This window comes from Hyla sarda, chromosome 4 (genome assembly GCF_029499605.1).
Source record: "Hyla sarda isolate aHylSar1 chromosome 4, aHylSar1.hap1, whole genome shotgun sequence".
Lineage (NCBI taxonomy): Eukaryota > Metazoa > Chordata > Amphibia > Anura > Hylidae > Hyla > Hyla sarda.
This window is the reverse complement of record NC_079192.1, coordinates 73,291,017-73,309,164: the sequence shown is the minus strand read 5'-3', so window position 1 is coordinate 73,309,164 and position 18,148 is coordinate 73,291,017.

Sequence of the window (18,148 nt, the reverse complement as noted above, 5' to 3'; positions counted from 1 at the left end):
CTTAATGGAGCGATTTCTCAAATTAAACAAAGAAATGGAAAGGACTTACTTGGAAGTAATTAGAGGATATATGGGGAAAATAAGGGATTGCTTAAAGGAAAACTTACCTAAAAGGGAAAAAGACTCACAGAATATTATACAAAAAATGAATTTCAATAATATAAACATAACTTATTTAAATTTTTATTTTTGACTTAATAAGGCTATTGTTACGTTATGCGCTCCAGATACACACGCTGGCCATGAGCGCATGGTCCCCTTACCTTCTGCTGCCGACGGGGCTGGGACTCGCATCACGGGATGTGCCCGCATGCGAGCCCCAGTCCGTCACTCTCCGGGTGTTTCCCCTGCCTCTGCCTCTCTCTCTTTTTTTTTTTTCTTCTTCTTCTATTTTTTCATAATCCCATATCCCCCCCCCCCACCCAAACCCTCCCAACCCTGTCAGAAGGGGAGAGAAATAAAAAAAAAATCAATAAATTAATAATATATAAGACTAATAGTACATTAATAAACAATTCCCGCCTGTTTATTTAGACCTTCTTTTAATTACCACAATGCCATTTCTCACACCTTTGAATTTTTTGGACCAACCCGCACCATTCTATTATATTTGGTTTACTACTCCCAAAAAGCCCTCTCAAAATCATTACCTGAGCTAGCATAAAGATATGATTCAATAACTCTCTTCCCCTTTTGATTTTACTTAAATCCCCTAAAATAACCTCTGTTCCTAGCCAATCTCTCTTCATTCCCAATTTGTTTTCAATAGTCTGGAAAACCTTCAACCAAAATTCTTCCACCCTTGGGCATGACCATAACAAATGGATTAAAGGGGTTGTGCGCTGCACTGACTTTCGGAGTTCCGCTCACAGCGTCCGGAAGTTCATTACTTCGAATGCTGTGTGCGGGCTTCCGTGTTCGCGGCCGCTGGGCGTGATGTCATGCCCGGCCTCTCGTGATGTCTCGCCCGCCCCCTCGTGACATCTTGCCCGCCCCCTCAACGAAAGTCTATGGGAAGGGGGCGTGACCGCTGTCATAGACCGCCCCCTTCCCATAGACTTTGGTAGAGGGGGCGGGCGTTACGTCACGAGGGGGCGGGCGAGACGTCACGAGGGGCCAGGCGTGACGTCACGCCCGGCGGACGCGAACACGGAAGCCCGCACACAGCGTTCAGAGTAATGAACTTCCGGACGCTGTGAGCGGAGCTCCGAAAGTCAGGGCAGCGCACAACCCCTTTAAGTCTGCTTCCATTGCCTCTGCCTCTCTGCTCCGGCCCCTAGGGAACACGCGTGCTGGAGCTTTAATATTTAAAAGGGCCAGTACGCTCATTAGTGTACTGGTCAATTACTGACCTTATGTTGATTCCTGGGTCATTAGGATATCCCAACACAACACTATGCTGCAGTAGATTAACACACTCAGAAAAAACTTGGCTACATCTGTTTGTTTTTTCGTTCATGTAGAGATATGCTATAGCCAATTGGCTCAGGCAGAATTACTGGGAAGCTAAGTATGGGCCACTGCAGGCCTATGAACCTGTGGGATCCCCTGCTGCAGCCCTCGTTCTTTACTATATCAATGTACTTAATCCATTCCACCCCAGGGTGGCAGGAGAACGGGGCCTGGAGCTGGAAGTCCTGGCGCTTTTATGCTAATCTAGCCCTGGCCATAGCTATAATAAGTAAAACAAATCTATATAATAAAGAATTTAAAAAATATATACATTTTTGATTCTTGTTGGTGAACAGCATAGGCAAATAACATGTGTGGTAGCCACATATGGTGTCCTGAAAAATGGTGAGGAAGGAATTGAAACATTCACAGTTCTTCTCTTCACTGCTCTTGTCAGTGTAGCCACTTGTTGAGTTTCTTCTTCTATTCTCTAAACTTTGTTTCAGAGAGGAGCAATTAATTGTAAAGTGATGAGGGAGCTTTTGGCCCCTCCTGCTTAAAGGGAATCAGTCATCAGTGTCACGGCACTAACTTGTTGGTATGGGTGTGTAGTGAAGGCAACACTGATGATATTGACACCCACCCCTGATCCATGGTCCCGTTTGTCTGTTATGTACCTTATCCCGGTGTAATGAAGAAAACTGTGTCCCTGTAGCTGAATGGGACCTTCCGCATAGGGACACACTTTTCTGCTTTCCAACCGACTCCCTCTCACTCCCTAACCCTAATCCTAACCCCTTACCCTAACATCTAATTCTAACCTATCCCTAATCCTAACCCCTAATCCTAACCCCCTAATCTAACCCTTACCCCTAACCCTAATCCTAACCCATAATCCTAACCCCTAATCGCAACCCTGATCCTAACCCCTAATCCTAATCCCTAAAAGTGATCAGCCCTGAGAAGGGCTGAGAGCGCTGAGCTTGGGAGCTCAGGTCACATTCGGTTACGGGTCACAGTTTTTTTTTTACTGGCGGAAGGCTTTGTGCATGGCAGGAGCATAATGACGTAACCTCCTGCCATACACCAAGCCTTCCACCCGCATGAGGTACATAACAGACGTATGGGACCAGAGATCAGGGATAGGGAAGTATGGTTATAATCAGTGTAACCCGTACTACATGCCTGTACTAACACCTTTGTGCAGGTGACACTGTTGACAGATCCTCTTTAATAGGCTCGATTGCAGATGCAACTCCTATAGCTATACCACTGAGTTGTTTGTGTGGCTAGTTTCTTTTAGGTATGAGATTGTCTTCATTGAAAGACCACTTTGTACCTTACACTGGGTAATGCTAAAAAAGGTGCTGGGTTGCATCCTCTGCAGAAAAAAGGGAGCAAGAAAACTAAAAAAATGGGCCAAAAGAGAACAACAGTACCCTTGGAATAGTGGTAGCACCCAAAAAAAAAAAAAAGTGCAAGCAAAACAGTTTGCCCCGAATGACATTTTAATATTTTTTTCACCTATTTGTTTTATCTAAACAACAGATTCTAATCAACAACAAAAACTAAAAATGCATATTCCTTCTCTTCCATTGCTCTGCCAGTCGTTCTTGGTATACAACAGCATTTTGTCCAAAAATAATATAATGTGCTCTGCTGCAACACAACGTAGTGGGCTCCATTCCCTTTAATGGCCCAACCACAGTCATCTAGTCATTTCCTACAACTATATGTGGTCTGCTACACTTTTTAACCCGCCTAAGATCTGAATGTAGTGACTATCTGAATGTAGTGACCTTGGGGCTATTGTCAGTACACTGTGGTATACATACAAAGAAAAAATGAACTCCTGCACTCACTGCAAATCCAATGCTCGGAATTCCTACATAGAAGAACCGGAGGACAGAGGATCAGGTCCAGGGTGGGGCGCTCAGAGGCGACTGCCGGTGGTTTCGTGCAGTAGCTTGTGCTTGTTTGCAACTCTTCTTACACACATACACACCGTGGTACACATTGTCCATATCCAACATACGGTATACTAGCAATGCATTTGTATAATGCAATGTGAATCCAGCTTCAGCCTTAACTGAATTTCTGGAATTGTGTTCTCTTAAACCATAATAAACTTTAGGTTTTGACTAGACCAAAATTATTCCATGCAGTAGAGTATGGAATTACAGGAAAAACATTGAAAAGAATAAATAGATTTTTTTTTCCAGTAAGCAGTGCTGTGTCAGTAGTCATGCCCTATGAAACCTTATTTAATAATTATTTAATATTTCCCTTTTAATATTTTCTGGTCTTCCTTCTCGGTTGTTGCCAGTAAACTGTCCAATCCAACAGTGATCATGGGTTACACATAATAAACTTTGTACTCACTAATGCTTCACTATTATTTCTGTTATTTTCCATTCAATTCAGTCTGACAGATAATACCACTTCCTCTATCATAACATATTCAGGACTTGGCACATTTCCTTCCTCACCGTGTGCCAGCTAATTAATCCAGATCCTGTTTGGCTGATAAAGTAGAAACTTTTTTTCTGCTCATAACCTTTATTTCTCATGACAGATTGTTTTACACCCAAAAATATCAATTCTTCACTATTTTCCTTCTCATTTTCTCTATTTTATATCTAGGGACCAGAGTCACATGGTTTCCTGTAGAAATTGATTATAAAACATACATATATGTCACATAATATTTTTACCTGCTATTTCGTATATATTTTTAAGAGCTCATACACATGTTTGTATCACAGATCTTTCTGGCCTTTTTCTGTCTGATTTATATAGAAGCATGGCTATAATAAAGAACACGGGGCCCCTGAACTGTTGAAAACAGGTTAAAGGGGTACTATTACTGTTATTTGCTAAAATTCTTGAAAAAAAAGTATTCTACCAAAATAATTTATAAATAAACAAAAAGTACCAAAATTATTATTTTTTAAATCAACTGGTGCCAGAAAGTTAAACAGATTTGTAAATTACTTATATTTAAAAATCTTAAACCTTCCAGTACTTATTAGGAAGTTTTATTTTTTCTGGAATTCTCTTCAGTCTGACCACAGTGTTCTCTGATACGGACACAGGTTTCAGCAGAGAGCACTGTGCGGAGGAGAAATAGCCATCCACTTAATTTGCAGTGGATGCGCAAATTCTCAATGTCTGGACTTGATAGGTTGGTATACTGTATCTGGCTACTGCAGGGGGAATGTGAGATAATAGAGTGTCCATTTTAATAAAGAGGTTAAAATATGATTCATGGTCTTGGAGTTAGAGATGCCCTCTGGGGTGATTCCTAAGCATGGTATCCCCCGTTTTGATGTCCATACCTTCATTAAGTATTTGGAAAAAAAATTTCCTCATGTGACAACCCTTTATTTCAAGCTTACTATATACTGCTATTCCAGATTGAATTGTTTACTAAATATCTGTTGCAGTGTTGTTGTATTTGTATTGTTGATCTGTTGGTCTCAGGCTCCGTACATCAATATACTGTACATACACATACATGCTTGACACTATAATACTATTTATGTGATCAGGCTCTTTTGCTGCTATTCTATGTTATTTTAATTGGCTGCAGTAAGGCTGGCGCAGTAAACCCTAAGAAGGTGTTGGGTATGATAGCCCACAGCAGGAATGTAATTAAAGGGATCTTATATTAATCCAAGAGAGCTAACAGAAAGGACGTTGATTTATGAGCAATATCGCTGACATTTCCAGGAGTCATAAAGCCTTTAAAATGAAGATCTTAAAACTATTAAGTTAGGAAGGCAGCTATAATTGGACTGAAATTCCCTGAGTCTGTGGGGTATTTGGTGGCAAGGTGTCAGATTAACTCCCTCCATTCTGGAATACTGTACATGTGGTGACATACTGCAACACAACTGATACAAAAAACTTGATATTTAGTAAATACAGCCATTTAGACACAATTGATTTTATAAATTCATAATAGAATGTATTCTATAATATATATTAAGCCACTATATTTTAGAACACTAGGAGCACACTGGCCTTCAAAAATAAAGCAAATACTTGTGGTGTAGATTCGATTAGGTGTTGAAATTGTTGCATAGGAATAGTTGGCAGCTTCTTGCAGTTGCAGTTAAAGGGACTTACTGATGGGACGAGTTCTCCTTGGGGTTACTATGGCCACACTAAACACACTACTGTGATGGCACACTACTGGCCGGGCAGGACAGCTTTTCCAAGGCAAACTCTGCTAGTTGCAGCCACAAATCAAGTTTCGCTGCCCAGAAGTCCAGCAGATCTTCAAGGTGTAACAGTGGGATTGTGCAGCTCAACTAGGTAGAAAATTAGATAACGGAGGTTAAGGTGCTTGGCTAAAAACATGAAGTGTGGAAAAAAAAAGGTAAAAGTCCTCAAGGGATCTAGTGTGGGGGGGGGGGGGGGGCAGGGGGATCGAGAGGAGGAGGGAGAGGGGAAATAGGAAGAGGAAGGAATCAGATAATAGAGGTGAATAAAAAAGAGAGATTAGACCATGGAATAAAAAATACATGAATTTAATGAAGAAATTACATAAAATAGAAAAAAAAAAGTGTAGATATTAGTTGGAGGGGGTAACACAGGGCCCTTGTGATTCCCCTCCAAAAATGAAAAATAAAATATAATAAATAGGATAAATTCAATATAAGTAAAACAAATAAATAAAATATGCAAAAAATATGCAAAAATAAAAAGTAAATTCTGAATCCCCAGATGATGCATATAATGTCCTATAGATGTTCATAGATATGCATAGACATTCAGGTGCAAAAACTGTCAACACTGATATACGGTGTAATATGAGGCACAGTTTTATGTGGCTGAACTACTTGGCCAAATGGTAAGCTAAGCACCTCAATTTTCATTTTTCATTATAGCAATATAACATTTCATATTTCATATGTATCTGTGTGCTAGCAGCGTGCTGCTGCATTCTCCTGCTTGTGTGTGTATATATATATATATATATATATATATATATATATATATATATATAAGAACAGCAGTGCGGCACTCCAAAAAATATTTTTTAAAAAGTGCATTTATTGTCTCACATCATAGCAGCAACGTTTCAATTCCTCACTGGAACCTTTCTCAAGCTTAAAGACACATCACACATTAAGGGTTATTTATATCCAAAAAACCTTGTGTTCAATTAACAAAAGTGCTAAAGTGCTCATTATTCAATACAATACATAAACATTTAAATATTTCATAATCGTGCAATCACATTATAATATAAAGTGCATAGTGCTAATTCATTAACTGTGTGTTATACATAGTGTACAGAGTGCTAGTTAAAAACAATGCTCGATTGCATGATTCCAGTATAAAATCCATTAATTCTTCAATTATATAATTACAAACACATGTACCATATACAATAAAGTAAAGGTGTATATGAAAAGGAGGGACACGCTTACCCCTTGTTGATAATGGCGTCCTAAGCGTGGGTCCACAACCACTGCGACTGCGCAGTGAGTTGAGAGTCATGTGATCGCAATGGCAGTGTCTGTTCAGCGTACTGACATCGGGTGCTGCGTGCCGGTCACATGATCGTTTCCATGGTTGCCAGGACGCTAAGCCGCGTCACCGGCAGCTCATAGGAACATAAGTTTCCATGACTACCGGGACGCTAAGCCGCGCCACTGGCAACCCCTAAGAAACGTCCTATAAACACAGTTTATACATAGTACAGAAAATACCAGTAGTCGAGGCCTGGAATCGGACATGCATGGGGGAAAGACTGCTTAAGGGACCCTCCACTATATGGTAATAATAACAAATTATAAATAAAACATAATAAAATGAAAAAAAAACTAAAACATTTAAACAAAAAAATTATAAAAAAATTAATAAAAAAATTAAAAAATAAACAAACATTGCTTAGCAAAATTTATGCCAGAAAACCGAAAATGCAAAATGGTTAGGTGTGGATATTAACCAATAGTTGCAGCACTCTTACCCATATAGGTCAACTCCCTGGTTTGTGAAATGCTAGGTCAGGGATTACCTCAGGGCCCCCAGGCCCAAAATATAAAGGACCTGCTGGCGAAAAGGGTTGTGCGATCCCCTGTCTCCAAGCAATGTCCCTCACAGCCAAATATGGGAGCGTGCCTGCTAACTTAGCAGCACTACCTAGGGCGCCATTGCTGTAAGTGGGATATGCGTCCCATTAATCACACCATAACTAAAGAGTGGGATATGCGTCCCATTAATCACACCATACCTAAAGAATATGTAAAATAAATAGAAAATTATAAAATAACCAAACATCATATAGTGAAAAAGTTCTCCAAATGCAGTCAACCTTCCCATGTCTCTGCCACACCCCCTGTCCAACATACCAGTACCTCACACCTTCAAATATATTGATAAGATTTTATTCAGTATGTAATAATAAAAGTTATTTATTTCTCTTAAATAAAGATGAAGCTTGGGGATAATTCACGTGACCAATGTGTGATGTGTCATACAATCGCATATTTATAGAAAAGGTTGACCCACGCTTAGGACGCCATTATCAACAAGGGGTAAGCGTGTCCCTCCTTTTCATATACACCTTTACTGTATTGTACATGGTACATGTGTTTGTAATTATATAATTGAAGAATAAATGGATTTTTTACTGGAATCATGCAATCGAGCACTCTGTACACTATGTATAACACACACTTAATGAATTAGCACTATGCACTTTATATTATAATGTGATTGCACAATTATGAAATATTTTTAAATGTTTATGTATTGTATTGAATAATGAGCACTTTAGCACTTTTGTTAATTGAACACAAGGTTTTCTGGGTATAAATACCCCTTAATGTGTGATGTGTCTTTAAGCTTGAGAAAGATTCCAGTGAGGAACATAAACATTGTTACTATGATGTGAGACAATAAATGCACTTTTAAAAAAATCTTTTTTGGAGTGCCGCACTGCTGTTCTTCTATTAATTTTGGACCGTGGTAAGGTCTGGAGTGCTGGCACCGGTCACTGGAGTTGAGGCAGTGCTGCAAGAATTTTTGTTGTTGTATGTATGTGTATATATATATATATATATATATATATATATATATATATATATTGTTTTATTATTATTATTTAATACGTATTTTTATATTTATTTATTCTGTTTGTTTGTGGAACCCAGTGTATTACTACATAAAAAAGTAAAGTAAGTTACAGCATCAGCTATTTTTATTATGTAGGGCTGAAAAGGAAAAGAAAGTTGAACTAGCTTTTGATAAATTCATGATGACAATATATACCATGGTGAGAGCTGAATTTGTCACCGAACGCTAAGTGGTTATTAGAGAAAACTATTTAAGGATGGTTCCAGGGGTGTAACAAGTAATCGTGCCTGTTAAAATCAAATTTTGTAGAACACGGGTTACACAATGCCTGTAAGAAACAAGATGTTATAATTCAAGTTCTAAAAACTTTTAGCTTGGTTTGATAGAAGCCGAGTGAGATCATGTACCATTAAACATCTCGTTTTGACAGGTTAATGCCAAGGTTGGCTGCTAGGCATACTAACTGATCAACGTTCCTTTCCCGGATACTTCATGTAGGAATGCATGAATGCTCACGAGATTTAAACTCATATTTGTAGGCAAAGAGGAAATAAAGTCAGGTTGTCTTCTATGGTTAAAGTCACTGCTGATTTTGCTCAGTAGCCCAGGCCTTAAAAGGTCCACATTCTATAAAGATATAAAATGGATCTGTAAATAAACTCTGCTTGGAACCTGTCTACATTGTCATACCTGCTGCTCAACCAACATCATACTTTGGTCATTGACCTTTTCAGGTTCATAGTAGCTGCAGGACATTCGCTGGAAGCTGGGGTTACTTGATGCCAAGAATACTTCTATATACTCACAGTGTAGAGTTAATAGAGATGGTCTTCTGTTTATGTTCCTATTTTTTGGTCAGAGTGGAGAGCTGCAAAAAAAAGCATTGCTCAGTCTGGAGGATCTTCATGTCCTGTATTAAACAAAAAGCCATTTTTTTTCCAAGGAGCACTGTGCAATTCTTAATTTGTCCTGTGTTGGTGCTGCTGTGAGACTGAATACTTTCCATAGTATAATATTAATTGCTTGGGTTGCATGCCGGTAGACACTTTGTGATTGTCAAGGGATCCTTCTAACAAAATAAATTGTCCAATGGGGAGAACCCCTTTAAGAATTTTAAGATTTTATTTTAAAAGGGGTTATATTAAATTTATAGCCTTCCTTGCTTACTTAGCTTTATGTCATCTGATAATTTGTGATACAGGTCTCTCTTTGATAATCTACATCAAAGATGGGGTACTCCGGGTACTCCGGTGAAAAACATGTTTGCTTATTTTTTTAATCAACCGATGCCAGAAAATTTAACAGATTTGTAAAATTACTTCTGTTTAAAAAAACGTAATCCTTTCAGTACTTATCAGCTGTTGTATGCACCGCAGGAAGTTCTTTTCTTTTTACATTTCTTTTCTGTCTGACCACAGTGCTTTCTGCTGACACCTCTGTTTCGGGAACTGTGAATAGCAGGAGCAAATCTCCATAGCAAACCTATCCTGCTCTGGACAGTTCCTGAGATAGCAATAAAATGGAGGAAAAAAGCGGAGGTAGCGCCAGGTGCGGTGTAGGTCTTTATCCGGTATAGGTAGGTACCCAGGTGGGGGTAGCGTGTTCCTTGCCGGTGATGGTAGCTTGGTATGCAAGCCAGCAGCGTGAGGACGGAGCCCAGAGGAGAGTCTGTAGAGTAATGTAGAAGTATTGGAGAGAAAAAGCTGTGTTGGCGCTCCCAAGGAAGTAATCCAAGTAGTGGGTATTGAAGCAAAATAATTTATTCTTACAGCATAAGAAATCAAAGAAAATAATAAATATAAAGCAAGATGCGTTTTGGGAGTCACAGCTCCCAATTTTCAATTGCAGGTGGTTGTTGTATGGCAAGGTAACAGGTATATGTGTTTAAATATATGAGAAAATGGCGCCAAAACCAGGTGAGCTGGTGACGTCATGTGGGGTGGATGACGGGGCCAGGTAGGGGCCGGGCATTAAAGACCTAAATAATAAAACATATTCAAAGAAGGGGCATGAAAACCATATAAAACATCAAAAAAAAAAATCATAGGTATAGTCTTTTACAGGAGTATTTGGAAGTTCAAACTGAACCGCGAGAGTTGTCAGTGGTGGCGACCAATCAGGAAGCTGCCGGCATCCGTGGGACCAATCAGGAGGCAGTAGGAGGAGGCTGTCATCGCTGTGCAGGGTTGCCGCTGTGGGGAATGAATGGAGACGAGCCCCTTGTAGCTGATTGGCCGCTTGCTGCAAGAGGTGAGGAGGTGGCCAATCAGGAGCGAGCCGTACTATGCTGAGTACAGTTATGATGTCATAGGGGAACATGGGCCATGTCTGGAAAAGTCCAACGAGAGTGGGCGGGGTGCTGATTGGCTGTCTGGGATCTTAGATGAGCCCCTCTGATTGGCTCATCTAAGATCCCGGACAGCCAATCAGCACCCCGCCCACTCTCTTTAGACTTATCCCCACAAGGCCCATGTTCCCCTATGACATCGTAACTGTACTCAGCATAGTACGGCTCGCTCCTGATTGGCCACCTCCTCACCTCTCGCAGCAAGCGGCCAATCAGCTACAAGGGGCTCGTCTCCATTCATTCCCCACAGCGGCAACCCTGCACAGCGATGACAGCCTCCTCCTACTGCCTCCTGATTGGTCCCATGGATGCCGGCAGCTTCCTGATTGGTCGCCACCACTGACAACTCTCGCGGTTCAGTTTGAACTTCCAAATACTCCTGTAAAAGACTATACCTATGATTTTTTAAGGGATAAGGGAATTATTATTTTTTTATTAGTGGAGGGGGTTTCATATAATTTTAATGACTTATTTTTATTTTTTTTACACTCTTTAAAAACCCCATAGGGGACTTTTATATGCAACAATTAGATTGCATCACTGTATAATGCTATGCCTATGGCATAGCATTATACAGTGTTATCGGCTATCCACTGATCTAGCCTTGCTGAGCCAGGCTACATCATTACTGATCAGTAAATCAGCAACCATTGCCAGGGTTCACTAAGCTCCACTGAGCTACCGACAAATTAGCATTGAGCAGCGCCCGCCATAAGCAGTGAGTGTGTGTCTACTGATCCAAAATCCCAGAAAGTCTGTCAGCTCTCTCTTCTTTTTTCTCCTCCTGCTTTCTCAAACTCAACATGGAGAAAACTGAATTCATCATGTTTGCCCCATCCTGCTCCAACCCCTCCCACCTCAGTCTATCAATCACAGTCAATGGTTCTACTGTCTCTCCAGCAACCCAAATCCACTGCCTTGGGGTCACCTTTGGCTCGGCACTGTTTTTTAAACCACACATACAGACCCTTAGCACTGCCTATCGCCTTCACCTCAAAAAAATATCTTGAATCCGCTCATTTCTAAACTTTGACTCAACTAAACAACTGGTACATACCCTCATCATCTCCCGCTTAGACTACTGCAATATCCTCCTCTGCTGCCTTCCATTAAAAACACTTGCTCCGTTCCAATCCATCCTCAACTCTGCTGCTCGACTAATCCATCTCTCACCTCTCTTCTCTTCTTCTCTGCCTCTCCCATGTGCCAATCCCTTCACTGGTTACCCATTTCCCAATTAATTCAATTGGAACTGTTCACCATGAAATATAAGGCCATCTACAGCCTGTCCCCTTCATACATCTCCAACCTGACCTCACTATACCACCCCACACGTAATTTTCTCTGACCATCTCAAGACGTCACGCCTATGCTCCCCCCTGGTCTGCACTTCACATGACCATCTCCAAGACTTCTCCTGAGCTTCCTCCATACACTGTAACTCGCTACCCCAGCACATCTGACTCTCACCCACCATCAAGACCTTCAAAAGCAACCTGAAGACCCATCTTTTCAAGCAAGCCTACGACCTTCTATAATCCTGATGTCACTGCACCACTAATGGCTACTTTACCACCTGCTCACAGATAACTTGTTGTCCGCCTCACCTAAGGTATTCTTCCTCTCTCCTTGTAGATTTTGAGCCCTTGCAGACAGGGCCCTCTCTCTCTGTGTGTTAGTCGGCAAGTGGACAGACATGGATCTTCGGTCAGTGAGGCTGATGACAGGGGGTGCTGCAGGAGAGATTGCGGGGGTCCCCAGCAGCGGGACCTCACGATCAGACATCTTATCCCTTATCATTTGGATAGGGGATAAGATTAGAGATAAATACATTTTTTAAAAATTTGATTAGGCCGATTCGCCAAATTCTCCTAAAAAATTATGTTCGGTTTGAATTTATTTGCGGCAAATCTATATTAAAAACAGCTAGTTCTGGCACACAGAGAGCCTCAATAGGGGTGTAACACACATAGGGTGTGTGCTGGGTTAGTGAAATAATACTATTATTCAGTATGACTTGCAGATTAGAGGCGTCGCTATTAGAATCACTGTCACAGAAAAGGCACTATGACAGAGCCTTGAGGTGGCATCAGTATGAGGAGACCATATAGTGGCTTAATGACACACTGTGGAAGTGGCGGCAGCATGAGTGTTAGGATTCGGCAGGCTGGATGTGGATCCTCTGTGTCAGCGAGGGATTGGCGTGGACCGTGTCGGTGGACTGGTTCTAGGTTGCTACTGGTATTCACCAGAGCCCGCCGCAAAGCGGGATGGTCTTGCTGCGGCGGTAGCAACCAGGTCGTATCCACCGGCAAAGGCTCAACCTCGCTGACTGCTGTGAAGGCGTGGGACAGAAGGACTAGACAGAGGCAAGGTCAGACGTAGCAGAAGGTCGGGGCAGGCGGCAAGGTTCGTAGTCAATGGAGATAGCAAGAGGTCAGGAACACTGGTAAGGCAAACACTGTAAACGCTTTCACAAGGCACAAGGGCAACAATATCCGGCAAGGAAGGGAAGGGGAAGTGAGGTTATATAGACAGGTGCACAGGTGGATGCTAATCAGACTGATTGGGCTAGGCACCAATCATTGGTGCACTGGCCCTTTAAATCTTAGAGAGCTGGCGCGCGCGCGACCTAAGGAGCGAAGCCGCGCGCGCCAGGACGTGACAGCCGGGGACCGGGACAGGTGAGTTACTTGGGATGTGATTCGCGAGCGGGCGTGTCCAGCCGCATCCCCGCCGGCAGTGTCAGTGCAGCGTTCCCGGTCAGCGGGTCTGACCGGGGCGCTGCAGAGAGAGGACAGCCGCGAGTGCTCCGAGAAGGAGCAGGGACCCGGAGCGCTCGGCGTAACAATGAGGAGACCATATAGTGCAAGAATGACACAGCGTGGAGGTGGCGGCAGCATGAGGAGACCATATAGTAGCTTAATGACACAGTGTGGAGGTGGCGGCAGCATAAGGAGACCATATAGTGGCTAAATGACCGTGCCTGGAGGTGGCAACAGACTAACAAGACCAATGGCTTCACAATTGAAAAAGATTAAAGATATGTTTTAACATTTAATTTGAAGATTTCAAATAGATGAACCTAAAAAGTTTTATTTAATGGTCGGTAGCATGAGGAGACCATATAGTGGCTGAATGACACAGCCTGGAGTTGGTGGCAGCAAGAGCAGACTATATAGTAGCTGAATGACAAAGCCTGGAGTTGGTGGCAGCATGAGTAGACCATATAGTGGCTAAATTACACAGCCTGGAGCTGGCATCAGCATGAGGAGGACATATGGTGGCAGTATGAGACAGCCTGGAGGTGGCATCAGCAGCATCAGGAGTACTGAAAGTGAGCCGCTGACATAGTGGGGCGGTGGGTGGCAATACCACTAACTGGTGATGAAGGGGGGGGTGAAAAAAGGAGAACTTGGCATCAGATGTGTGGCATCAGGCGGGTGGCAGGATCAGAATAGTAGCTGAAGCAGGTAGGCAGAAGAAAACAGTCTCTTTTGTAAAAGTGTTAGTGTGCACAATAAATATTGAGGATATGTATTACGTAAAACTTAACTTTTAATTATTTTCTTAAGATAAAATATATGTACAAAAATGTTTTTTTTTTAAATCAAACAAAAGTAAGGTGTGCAAAAAAAACTCCACGTGCCACCTACACCACCAAGTATTGATGTTATGCAAAGACCTCGAAAAAGGTGGAAGGGAACAACATATGGTCCATTGTAACCAGTGGGGGGGGGGTAAAAACTTGCTCTGTAAGGCCCTACTCTCGCATTATTAATTCCTAAAAAGGGTTTCCCCACACAGGAAACTCTCCCTATTTCTACCTTAAAACCCTGTGAAACGGCAGTGTTTGTAGGTGGAAATAAGGAGAGGTTCCTGTGTGGGGCCACCCTTTTTAGGGCCAGTAACACTTGCCAAGAAGGGAATTAATAATGCAATAGTAGGGCCAGCAGGGAAAGTTTTTACCCCCAATGGTTACAATGGACTATAGTTGTTCCCTTCCACCTTTTAGAGGTCTTGGCATCACATCAATACTTGGTGGTGTAGGTGGCACATGGTGTTTTTTGCACACCTTTTCTTTTGTTTGATTTAAAAAAAAAAATCAGGGACATATATTTTATAGTAAGAAAAGTTAAGTTTTAGCCAATGCATATCCACAATACTTACTTGTGGTTTGATGTGGTGGAATGTCTGTAACTAGGGAGCAGCACCTTAAACATGTTTTGCACTATCCATATTTGTGAAGTGTTGGTGTGGCACCATGGTCAATCTACTCTGATGCATCAGGCATTGGTGGGTGGAAATCCTGGCTGAACCATGCCTGATTCATCTTCACAAAGTTCAGTCTCTCCACATTTTTCGGGGACAGACGAGTTCTCCTTAGGGTCACTATGGCCCCCACCGCACTAAACATCCACTCTGATGGCAAACTACCGGTCGGGCAGGACAGCTTTTCCAGGGCGAACTCTGCTAGTTTCGGTCACAAATCAAGTTTGGCTTCCCGAAGTCAAGTGGATCTTCAAGGTGTGTTGGCATGATCATGTCAAGGTATGCCACCACCTGCTGATTCAGGTCCTGCTCCAGGTCTACCTGCTGCTGATGAGTTTCTTCACTGTGCGTAGGAAGAAAGCTACTCATCATCGAATGTAGACTCAGGCTGTTGCTGATCGAGCTTGTACTGCACCTGCCTCCCCACCCCTCCCAGCAGCCATGGCAGAGGAAGGTGAGCGCATAGGGCCCCCCGAGTCAGACCTGCGAGAGGATGGACAATGGTGCAGATGGTCATCGGCCAATTGACTACGTAGGATGTCTCTGTAGTAGGTCAGTTTGTCCTTCCTCTCATGGGTGTAAAAAAGGCCCCCATTTTGTGCAGGTAGCGAGGGTCCAATAAGGTGGAAAGCTAGAAGTCATCCCGCTGCCGAATGGTGACAATTCTTCGGTCACTTTGCAGGCTAGTCCAAGTGTCCAAGTGACTTGGAGGGACTCCCTGCCTCCATCTCCACTGCATACTGCCACGGCGTGTCTGGGTCCTCTGTCTCGACTTCCTCATAACCCTCTAGCTGCTACTGCCCCTTCTCTCCTGTCATATGACTACAAAAGCAGCACATCTCACAAAACCTATACTGTGCACCACTGGTCCCCACTACCCCCTCATCCCCCTCCAGTGCAGCCCCCAAAGGGTGCCCTGACAAGCCATCGTTTCCAACACATGTTGCAGTAAATGAAGCAGTGGAATGACGTCATTCATCCCGTTATCCTGGCGATTGACAAATAAGGTGGCTTCCTCAAAGGGCCAGAGCAAATGGAGGTGTAACGTATGAGCTGCCACTGGTTAACATTGAAATTACACAGGGGAGTCCCCCTATCCGCTTGGATCATCAAGAAATCAGTGATGGCTTTTCTCTGTTCGCTTAGTTGGTCAAACATATGGAGGGTGGAATTCCAATGTGTGGAAAAGTTGGGGAATACTGTTCTGACGCTGCAGCTCAAGGAGGGTGTGCTTTGCAGTGTACGTGTGGCTGAAGTGCATACAAAGTTTCCTTCCCAATGTTAGGATGTCTTGCAGATGGGGGGGGACAATTCAGGAACCACTTGACAACCAGACTGAACACTTGAGCCATGCAGGGCGCATGCCTCAGGCTTCCTCGAAGCACAGACAAGATGTTCTTCCCATTGTCGGTCACCTTTGTTGCTATTGCCAGTTTTCGTGGAGTAAGCCATGATTCGACTTCTTGATGAATGACTTTTAGCAGTTCATCCCCCCTCCATGGTATGCTGGAGGGGCACTGAGACTTGTCCATGCAGGGGAGGCTGAGGACACAGTGGAGGATGAGGCGGCAGAGTTGCACAGAGTCACAGACCAACGGCCTGAGAGCATGGAGGTGCCAACATTGGGAGACTGGCCACACTTCACCTTCTGCCGTCACATCTTGCATGTGGCCAGGTTAGCATCCTCCGGATGCTTGATGAAAGACTGCCACACCACTGAGTAGCTGATTTTCCCACCAACAGTCCGCACTGATTCACTGCTACTGCCGCCAACTCCTGGTACCACTGTTCAACTACCTCACTGGAAGGCAGGCTGCCGTGAAGCAGGTGGTTTACCCCGGGCAAATTTTGCTACCATTCGGCCACCATTCTGACTGACAACCATGCTAACACCTTGCTGGCTCAGTTGCTTCCTCACGGGCAACCTGCAACTCTCTTCTCTTGATGATGATGAAGCCCCTTCAGCACCACGCTCCCAAGTGCTACTGGCTTCATCATCATTGAGTTATGTCTGCACGTCACTGATGTCCTCCTCAGCTTCCTCAACAATGTCTGCTTCGGGAGCCTGAACGCTCGCAACACCACCTCCCACGCCACTCTCCATATCACTACTTGCCAGCCTGGTGGAGGAAGCGGTGGATGTCTCCTCCACTTCTTAGCTGTACAGTAGCTGCTCACTGTCCTCTAGTAGATCGTCCTCTCTAAATCGTAAAGCTGAACCCACAGCATAAGATACTTCTGTGGGGGAGGGAATAGCACAGGATAGAGGCAATGGGAGGACAGGGACTGCTCCCAGGCTATGGCAACTGAGAGTTGTGTCTGAGGAACCCACTGACTGTTGACTGGGGGTGTCAGATGTCACTTGTGATGAAGTGGGTGAGAGTGTTAACCAATCAATGACGGCAGATGGGTTGCTGGTCGAGACACGACCGCTAGCTGATACGGGGAGCTCAGACCTCTCGCTGCAACTCCTGCTGTCACTCACCCTTAGTCTGCTGCGACCTCTGCCTGATGAATTTAGGCCTCTCCCACCCCTCTGTGCATGTCCTGGCACTTGTCTGCCTGACATACTTAGTGTGTATATGAAGGGAGTACAATATGCTCCACTAGGCTTAAAACAGTATTTGTCTACAACACCAGCAGGTGTGTTTTTTTGTCTCTCCTTTCTCAGTATCTTGGCCCTTAAGACTTTTACAGGAACAAAATGGTACATCACTTAGATGTACGTATGTGGTATGCACCTATGAGGGGAAGACAATGTGCTCAGTACGCTTAAAAACAGTGTTTGTCTACAACACCAGCAGGTGTGTACTTTTGGTTGGCCTTTCACAGTATATAGGCCCTTGAGACTTTAACAAGAACAAAATGGTACACCACTTAGATGTACGCATGTAATATGCACTTATGAGGGGAGTACAATACACTCCAGCACGCTTAAAAACAGTATTTGTGTACAACACCAGCAGGTGTTTACTTTTGTCTGGCCTTTCACAGTATCTAGGCCCATAAGACTTTAACAGGAACAAAATGGTGCACCACTTAGAT